The following is an 8,226-nucleotide window of genomic DNA, read 5'->3' on the forward strand; positions in this document are numbered from 1 at the left end:
ATGGGATCATGTATCAGGCATCAAAGAAAAATCATATTATTGTGAATGAGAGGGAGTGCGGAATGGAGACCCAAAGCCCATCTGTAGGCAACACAGACATGTTTTAAAATTTTTTTAATGTATTATGAGATGGAATAAATGAAACAAAACGCTATATAATAAGTAGCTGCAGCCTTTTGAAGAAAGAATTAGCATGATGAAAGCCGTATTTTCAGTTCTTTGAAATAAAGACTGAGATGTTTAAGTCTCCACAGAGTACCTTTAAAACTAACTGAGGATCTACAACGCTTATTAAATAAAAGATGGAGAGAGGGCATACTGCAGTGCAATAAAGCCCATCTATCAATTAGAAATTATAGATTTTTAAAGTTTGTCACATAATTATCATAACTTAAATTGACTCGTGTAGCTCATTGACCACACTATATATTATAACATTACATATAAATTAAAGCAGAATTCAAAATTCTTTGCCTTTATAAAACTCAGAAATCTGCCTGGCATTCTAGGCACTCTGCCTAGATTAGTTAGAGAAGCTATTAGAACAAATTGTCTAATGGCTCAAATACCATAAATATTTACATCTTGTTCATGGAGTACTAGAAGAAACCCATCTCAGAAAGTACAGCCAGGATGCAAGGAGGCGAGACTTCCTCTTGTTCACTTTGGACATGTCATCAGGAAAAAACCAATCACTAGAAAAGGACATCATGGTTGGCAGAGGATCAGTGAAAATAAGGGGAACCTAAATGAAATGGATGAACACAATAACTATAGCAACGGACTCATGAAGATGAGGCAGGACCTGGCAAGATTTTGCTCTATTATACATGAGGTGGCCATGGTTGAGATCAATTCCATAGCAACTAATAGCAACAACATATAAAGTCAAAGAAAAATCCCTGATCACAGACAAGCCCCATCGAAGCAGTCAATATAGGGTCCACACTCCTCTCATCTGGGGGCAGGGGACATCTGAAGTCACTGAGCTCCTCAACATGAGGCAACAGTAAGGGAAGGTGCCTGCAACATGGTACATGGTTATTGTTATTGTTTTTGTTTGTTTGCTTGGTTTTGTTTTGTTGGGGTTTTTTTTTGGGGGGGAGGGGGTTATGGGCCAGAACTGAGGAGGAAGGGCAAAGCACTTCTCTGTTCCCAAACCATTATTGCCACACTTAACTGCAAAGGAGGTTGGGAAATGTGGTCTGGCTATGCACCAGGGAAGCAGCAGAAATGGGATTCATGATCAGCTAGCACTCTGCCACAATGCCATCTGATACTGTTTTAATTACAGCAAAGTCATTACGTTCAGAAATGTCTTCCATTAACCTATAACTTCACCTTTAACCCCTCAGGGCAGTCAGCATCTAAGCCCAATCTAGTTATTGTTCCTCTCCAACAGATGTTTCTAATATACACAAAGCCAGACTCCATCAAGGGCATCCTTGAAGGGATGCCTGGCTTTTAGGTAAGCTACTTTCTACCCACCAAGAAAACTGAGGAGAAAAAAATATTCTATTGTTTTCAAGGATACCAATAGAGCCACTACTAAAATTTGGATCTAGAATGTAAATCTGCTGAATTAAAAAAAAAAACAGCATCAGTCAAAGGACAGGCTTTGGAGACACTCCATACAATCAGGTTAATGTTAGCTGAGACTGGAAACCAACATGCACCCCACCCCCAAATATGAGTGTCGGCATCCTTTATCTAAACCAAAACAAGGCTAGTGAAGAAAAAAATTAGGAGGTCCAGTCCAGAAATATTTTGTGCTTGCATATTACCTCTTTTCAAGAAGTTTAAAATATACCATAAGTGCTACTATAATAACCTTCACAACACTCCTTTGGGATAAGAGACTAAATTAAAGTACACACTCAAGTTAAAAGGAAAAACTCTGATAGGTGGCTGGCTTCCTACTACTGGAACAGGCTAAATAAAAAAATGAAACGGTAACCTCTAAGGTAATTGGAGCACAAACCATTTTAGGCTCTCAAATTGAGTTCAACACCTAGAATTGAGTTCAAAAGCAAACAAGTAACTAGAACAGAACACAAAACCACTAAAGTTCTAAGGCACAGAAGCATATACTACAATATACCAAGGCTAATTTATGACCTGAGAAATCACTTTAATTGATTCACTATTACCAGAAATTCAAGTCAAGTGTAAAGTGACTTTCAAAATAGATATGTTATTCTTTCTTGATATGAATCACAATATCATTAAAATTTTCATAAATTCAATTTGGCTAGGAAGCCAGTATGCTCAACATTCTGAAAATAATCAAAGAGCACTTATTAAACAAATTGATTCTGGTAGAATATACACATACATGTTAAAATTACATTGCTTTACTACACTCATTACTATTACTAACAATTGCTTAGATTTAGTTTAAAAAAAACAACTGCCATTGAATCAATTCTAACTCACAGCAACACTATGTAGTGCTTTCTGAGGCTGGAAATTTTTTTTCAGACTGAATTAAATCCATTTATTTAAAATTATAGCAATTAAAAAGCCTCACTTCTGCTACCCAGCTAAAACTTTTCAAGAAAAGCATCCATTTCTCCCTTGATCCTGTTTTCTGCAAGTAGTGTAAAGCTGCTATCTGTGTTCTGAAGATCATAGCTGACAAGCATCTGTTTATTGGTCTCCCTGGCTAAACGCTGAGCTAGGCCAATGGATGTTGTGTCAGAAGTGTCTCCAAGGAGGGAGGTGGGCACAGGTATGGAGGTCTTCGCTGCAGGTCCAGCCAGAAGGGTGAGATGAAGCCCTCTGTAAATCTTTACAGGAACTTACTTTCTCTGTAGAAACAGCAGCTGGGCTTAAAAGGCCCATCTGGTAGTTAACAGTCCAGTATTTAGCCAACAGTACCACCAGGGCTCCTAGAGTAATGGAAAATGTCAACATAATCCACCCAACAAACTAGGCATTGAACTGTCTATCTGTTGTAAGGATTTTCATACCTAAAATCTTATTTTCACCTAATATACAAGAATACGTAGTATGCCTATTCTGGAAAAAGTGACACTGAAACCCAAGTACTGTATAAGCACTTGTCAAGGGCCACAAACTAAGAGTGAGCAGACTGAGCCAGGCCAGCGCTATCTCAAAATGTACTCAAACTCCCCAATAATGCAATTATGCTTTCCCATGAAGAAATGCTGGAAACTTTCGGCAGAAAAAAGTAAACAAGTTTCTCTGACAAAAAGTTAACACACTAAACAATGAAGGACACGGTAAATAATATGTAGCAATTGAAAAAAAAAAACAAAAGAAAGGAAGCTCTATAATAGCAGTTAAGGGAAGTACAAAGGGATTGCACATAACGACTAACAGGTTGGCAATGTGAATCCATCCAACTGCAAACTTAAGATAGGCCTGGTGATCTCCTGGAAGGTTACAGCCACTGAAAATCCCAGAACACACAGTTGGGGTCACTGTGAGTTGGAATCCAGTTGGCAGCAGGTTTGGGGTTATTTTAAACTAACAGCAGAAGAGAATATACACCTAAGGTTGATTTTGTCATAAAAAGGTTCTCCATGCTTCACAAACATTTTTTGGTCCATGAACCACATCACCAACTACCACTTGCTACTACCCAATAAAACGAAACTGAAACCTTATCCAAACTAAAGGAGAGAATTTCTGACAGTGCTTCTCCTAACAGAGCAATGAGGCACATGCTAAGAAAATGGCAGCTGCATTCAGTGGAATGAAACTCGGCTATCTGGAAGCCTCAACTAATCCTTACAAAGCCAAGTACTAGAAGTAAGCCAAGATACACCCTCAAGGCCTAAACAGATTTTTCCAAAGTCCATGCACAACAGCTCCCACGTTCTACTTCAAGATAAGCCTCGCCTACCTCCATTCAATACTAGCTTCTTCTCATTGCCATCAAGTCAAGGTCCTAGAGGACAAGGTAGACCTGCCCTGTGAGTTTTCGAGACCGTAACTATAACAGGAGCAGAAAGCCCCACTGTCTTTCTCCTGAAAAACTACTGGTGATTTCTAAATTACTGACCTTTAGGATCGCAGTCCAATGCACAACCACTGCGCCACCAGGGCTCAAGACTAGCTTGGTTACCATTAAACGAATCACAGTTTTAGTAAGCCTAATTATCAAAGTGATTGTGCCAAATCCAAAGGAGATTAGAACCAAGACATCAAAAGAGGCAAGAACAACTAGAAACTGTCACACAGAATAAAAAAATGTGACAGGGGACAACAAGGACAGAATTTTTTGAAACAATAAAAACCAGAATCAAAAACTTGAAAGGTGCAGCAGTTTGGGGAGATTTATCATAAAAGCAAACACTACTCAGAAGGATCTGAAAATATCACAGTATTAAATAAAGTCCTGTCCAATAACTTAAATACAATATATTGAACCCAGGTTAACAAGAAAATTTAAGTTAAACTCTATAAGGCATGGGAAAAGATAATAAAGTTTAGTACCTTTTACTTGTGTATCACTTTACATTATACTTTACATTATACTAATTACCTTAACAAAATCCTAAACAGGGGGACAGCTACTTCTTCTGGCCAGGCACTTCGCTATGAAATTCCAATGTTGTAGTGGGCTTATCATGGCAATTATAATATGTAGTATAAGTGCTCTAAGAGGAGAGAGCATAAAATAGGAGCAGCCCAACCTTACGCAGAGAAGGTGACGTGAGAGCAGGGAAGGATCCTGAGAAGGATCACCAACAAGGCTGTATTCTAAATCTACTTCCCAAAACTCCCCTTTCGGAAACAGTTCACCCTTCCACCTGCATCCTACTAAGACGATTTCAAGAACTGCTCCAGTGCCTTCTGGCCCCATCATTACTCCCTACCCCATTTCCCACAATGGTGGACAGACTTTATGTTGCACTCCTAGGAGTGCCACCTTTTTTTTTTTTTTTTTTTCTTTTTTTCAAAATCACTTTATTGGGGACTCATACAACTCTTAACACAATCCATACATACATCAATTGTGTAAAGCACATTTGTACATTGTTGCCCTCATCATTCTCAAAACATTTGCTCTCCACTTAAGCCCTTGGCATCAGCTCATTTTCCCCCTTCCTCATGAACCCTTGAAAATTTATAAATTATTTTCTCATATTTTACACTGTCCAACGTCTCCTTTCACCCACTTTTCTGTTGTCCATCCCCTAGGCAGAAGGTTATATGTAAATCCCTGTAATCTGTCCCCCCTCTCCACCCCACCCTCCTGATATCACCACTCTCAGCACTGGACCTGGAGGGATCATCCGCCCTGGATTCCCCGTGTTTCCAGTTCCTATCTGTATCAGTGTACATCCTCTGGTCTAGTCATATTTGTAAGGTAGAATTGGGATCATGATAGTGGGGGTGGGTGGGCAGGGAAGCATTTAGGAACTAGAAGAAAACTGTATGTTTCATCATTGCTACACTGCACCCTGACTGGCTCGTCTCCTTTCCGCGATCCTTCTGTATGGGGATGTCCAATTGCCTACAGATGGGCTTTGAGTCTCCACTCCGCACTCCCCAGCATTCACAATGATAAGATTTTTTGTTCTGATGATACCTGATCCCTTCGGCACCTCATGATCACACAGGCTGGTGTGCTTCTTCCATGTGGGCTTTGTTGCTTCTCAGCTAGATGGCCACTTGTTTACCTTTCAAGCCTTTAAGACCCCAGACGCTCTATCTTTTGATAGCCAGGCACCATCAGCTTTCTTCACCACATTTGATTATGCACCCGCTTTGTCTTCAGCCATCCTGTCTGGAAGGTGAGCATCATGGAATGCCAGTTTAATAGAACAAAGTATTCTTGCATTGAGGGAGTACTTGAGTGGAGGCCCAATGTCCATCTGCTACCTTAATACTAAACCTACACATATATGCACATAGGTCTATTTCCCCATCCTCATTTATAAATAGATTTACCTATGTACATGCCTTTATTTAGACCTCTATAAATGCCCTTTGCCTCCTAGCTCCTTCCTCTATTTCCTTTTACTTTCCTCTTGTCCCACTATCATGTTCAGCCTTCACTGGGATTTCAGTAATTCTTCTCAGTTACATTGCCCTTGGTCACGCCCTACCAGGCCTCCTACACCCTCCTCACCACTGATTTGGATCACTTTTTGTTCCATTGCCCTGGGTTTGTTAACCTCACTTCCTTTCCCCCTACCTTCCCCTCTCCCATTTCGCCCTGGAACTGTCGGTCCCATTGTTTTCTCCTCCAGAAAGCGCCACCTCTTGATATTCACCTATGTAAACCTGATGCCCTGGTAGCATATTGATTAGACATTGGACTGTGATCTTCAGGGTCAGCAGTTCGAAACCACCAAGCATTTCCTGGGAGCAAGCTAGGACTTTCTACTGCCATAAACAGTTACAGTCTCAGAAATTCACAGGGGTAGTTCTACCATATCCTATAGGGTTTATGAGAGATGGCATTGACTCAACAACAGTGAGTTTGATTTTGGTTTTAGGTTTGTATAATCCCCATCCTCTGAGTGTGGGACTGGACCTAGTGACTTGATTTTAAGCAACAGAATATGGCAAAGATGATGGGATGTCACTTCCATGTAGATTGTGACTTCTTCCGTTCTCTCTGCTGGCTTTGATGAAGCAAGTTGGTATGTCAGAGGCCCCTGAGGCAAGAAATTGAGGGTGGCTTCTAACCCACAATCCACAAAGAACTACTGCCTTTTCTTGAGGCCCTTCGTTCAAAAGCTCACAAGAAATAAATCCTGCAACCAACCACGTGAACTTGGAAACTGGCTCTTTCTCAGTCAAGTGAGAACCTTCAAAGTGAGAGGACAGCCCCAGCCAACACCTTCACTGGCCTGTGAAGAGACCCTGAGGCAGTAGTACGCCGTGCCTGGACCTCTGACCCACAAAACTGAAGGGTCCTCTACAAGTAGATTTCAAAAAGTTCATGGAAAACTCCCATTATCTTTTCACTCAATTTTCCACAAATGTTATGAAACCCCTTGTGTGTGTGCTGATTTGTGGCAATTTCCTACACAGCAGTAGATAAGTCTGTGGGAAATGCCTGTTAAGTCTGTAATAGCCTGCTATAAGCTATAATAAACCTGTGTCCTAAGAGACTCACCATCCATCAGGCCACCGTCCCTTCTTTTCTCAACCTAGACTTGATCATTCATTTCACTATCAGCTTTACCAGCATTCTACAATTAACATCAAAATTCTTAAAAGAATTAGCTACCCTATCGCTATCCCTTTCTCTCTCTTTTTAACATATTAAAGCTTTTTATTGTGAATTGGGTGAAGATTTACAAAGCAATCAGGTTTTTTGGTCGTGTTTTCTTTTCCATTTTAAAAAAAATCATTTTATTGGGGGCTCAACCAACTCTTATCACAATCCATACATACATCCATTGTGTCGAGCACATTTATTGCCCTTATCATTCCTTCAACTCACTATCAAATTGACAAAATCAGTAGCTTTTCTTAGGTTTTCATGCTCCTTGAACTCCATATGCCAGTATCTTCCCTACAGGCCTCTGCACTTAGCTCCCCTGCCTCTCTGACCCTTCTTGCTCAGTGTCCTCTGGTCCTCCAGGTTTTTGCCATCCTTAAATGTAAGCATTCACTGTATTTCTGCCAGTGAGTCCGCAGTGCAGTAAAATACTTGACATGATCCTTAAACCATAATCTATGCAATTCCCACCAAATGACAGGGTAATAGTAATGCAAATGAGGTGCTCACAGTCCACCAAAAGGAATCAGGTAGTTTGCTAATAACGCAAATAAGGGGCATGGCACCCTAGTGGAGGTTTGACAGTGCAAATGAGGTTTATGGAACCCTATCTTGGGGAATGGTCAGTTAAACAAGCTTTCTAACATTTGACCAAGCAGAGCAGAGGCCAAGAGGCCAGACCCAAGAAAAACCTTAACAGAGAGATGTATGCCTGTGAGTGCTGAGGAAAGGCTGTCCTGATCGAAGGACTACATCCTGAGCCATTTTAATCCTGAATTGTTAGCTGTCACTTCCTTAATAAACCTCATTAGTTCTGTGTTGCCATTATGAACCCAATATGAAAGTAGAAAGTGTGGTGGGTGGGATGGCTCATGTCAGAAAGAGTATAAAAGTTGGAAGATGGGAGCATGTCTGACCTGTCTCTTAAGAAACAGCCTTGGGCTGATAATGGAAATCCTCACCACACTTTGTGAAGTTAGAAGTCAGACATTGATGCCTCATGCCATTTTTTTTTT

General features: G+C 40.6%; 1 protein-coding gene across 1 annotated transcript in view; it reads right to left on the reverse strand.

The window, feature by feature from the left end:
• CAMTA1 (calmodulin binding transcription activator 1) overlaps positions 1 to 8,226 on the reverse strand; it is a 1,095,522-nt gene that overhangs the window by 1,077,621 nt on the left and 9,675 nt on the right. The gene's annotated exons all lie outside the window — the stretch shown is intronic.

This window comes from Echinops telfairi, unplaced genomic scaffold, assembly GCF_000313985.2.
Source record: "Echinops telfairi isolate 266 unplaced genomic scaffold, ASM31398v2 ScPeMD7_7457;HRSCAF=8495, whole genome shotgun sequence".
NCBI classification, from domain to species: domain Eukaryota; kingdom Metazoa; phylum Chordata; class Mammalia; order Afrosoricida; family Tenrecidae; genus Echinops; species Echinops telfairi.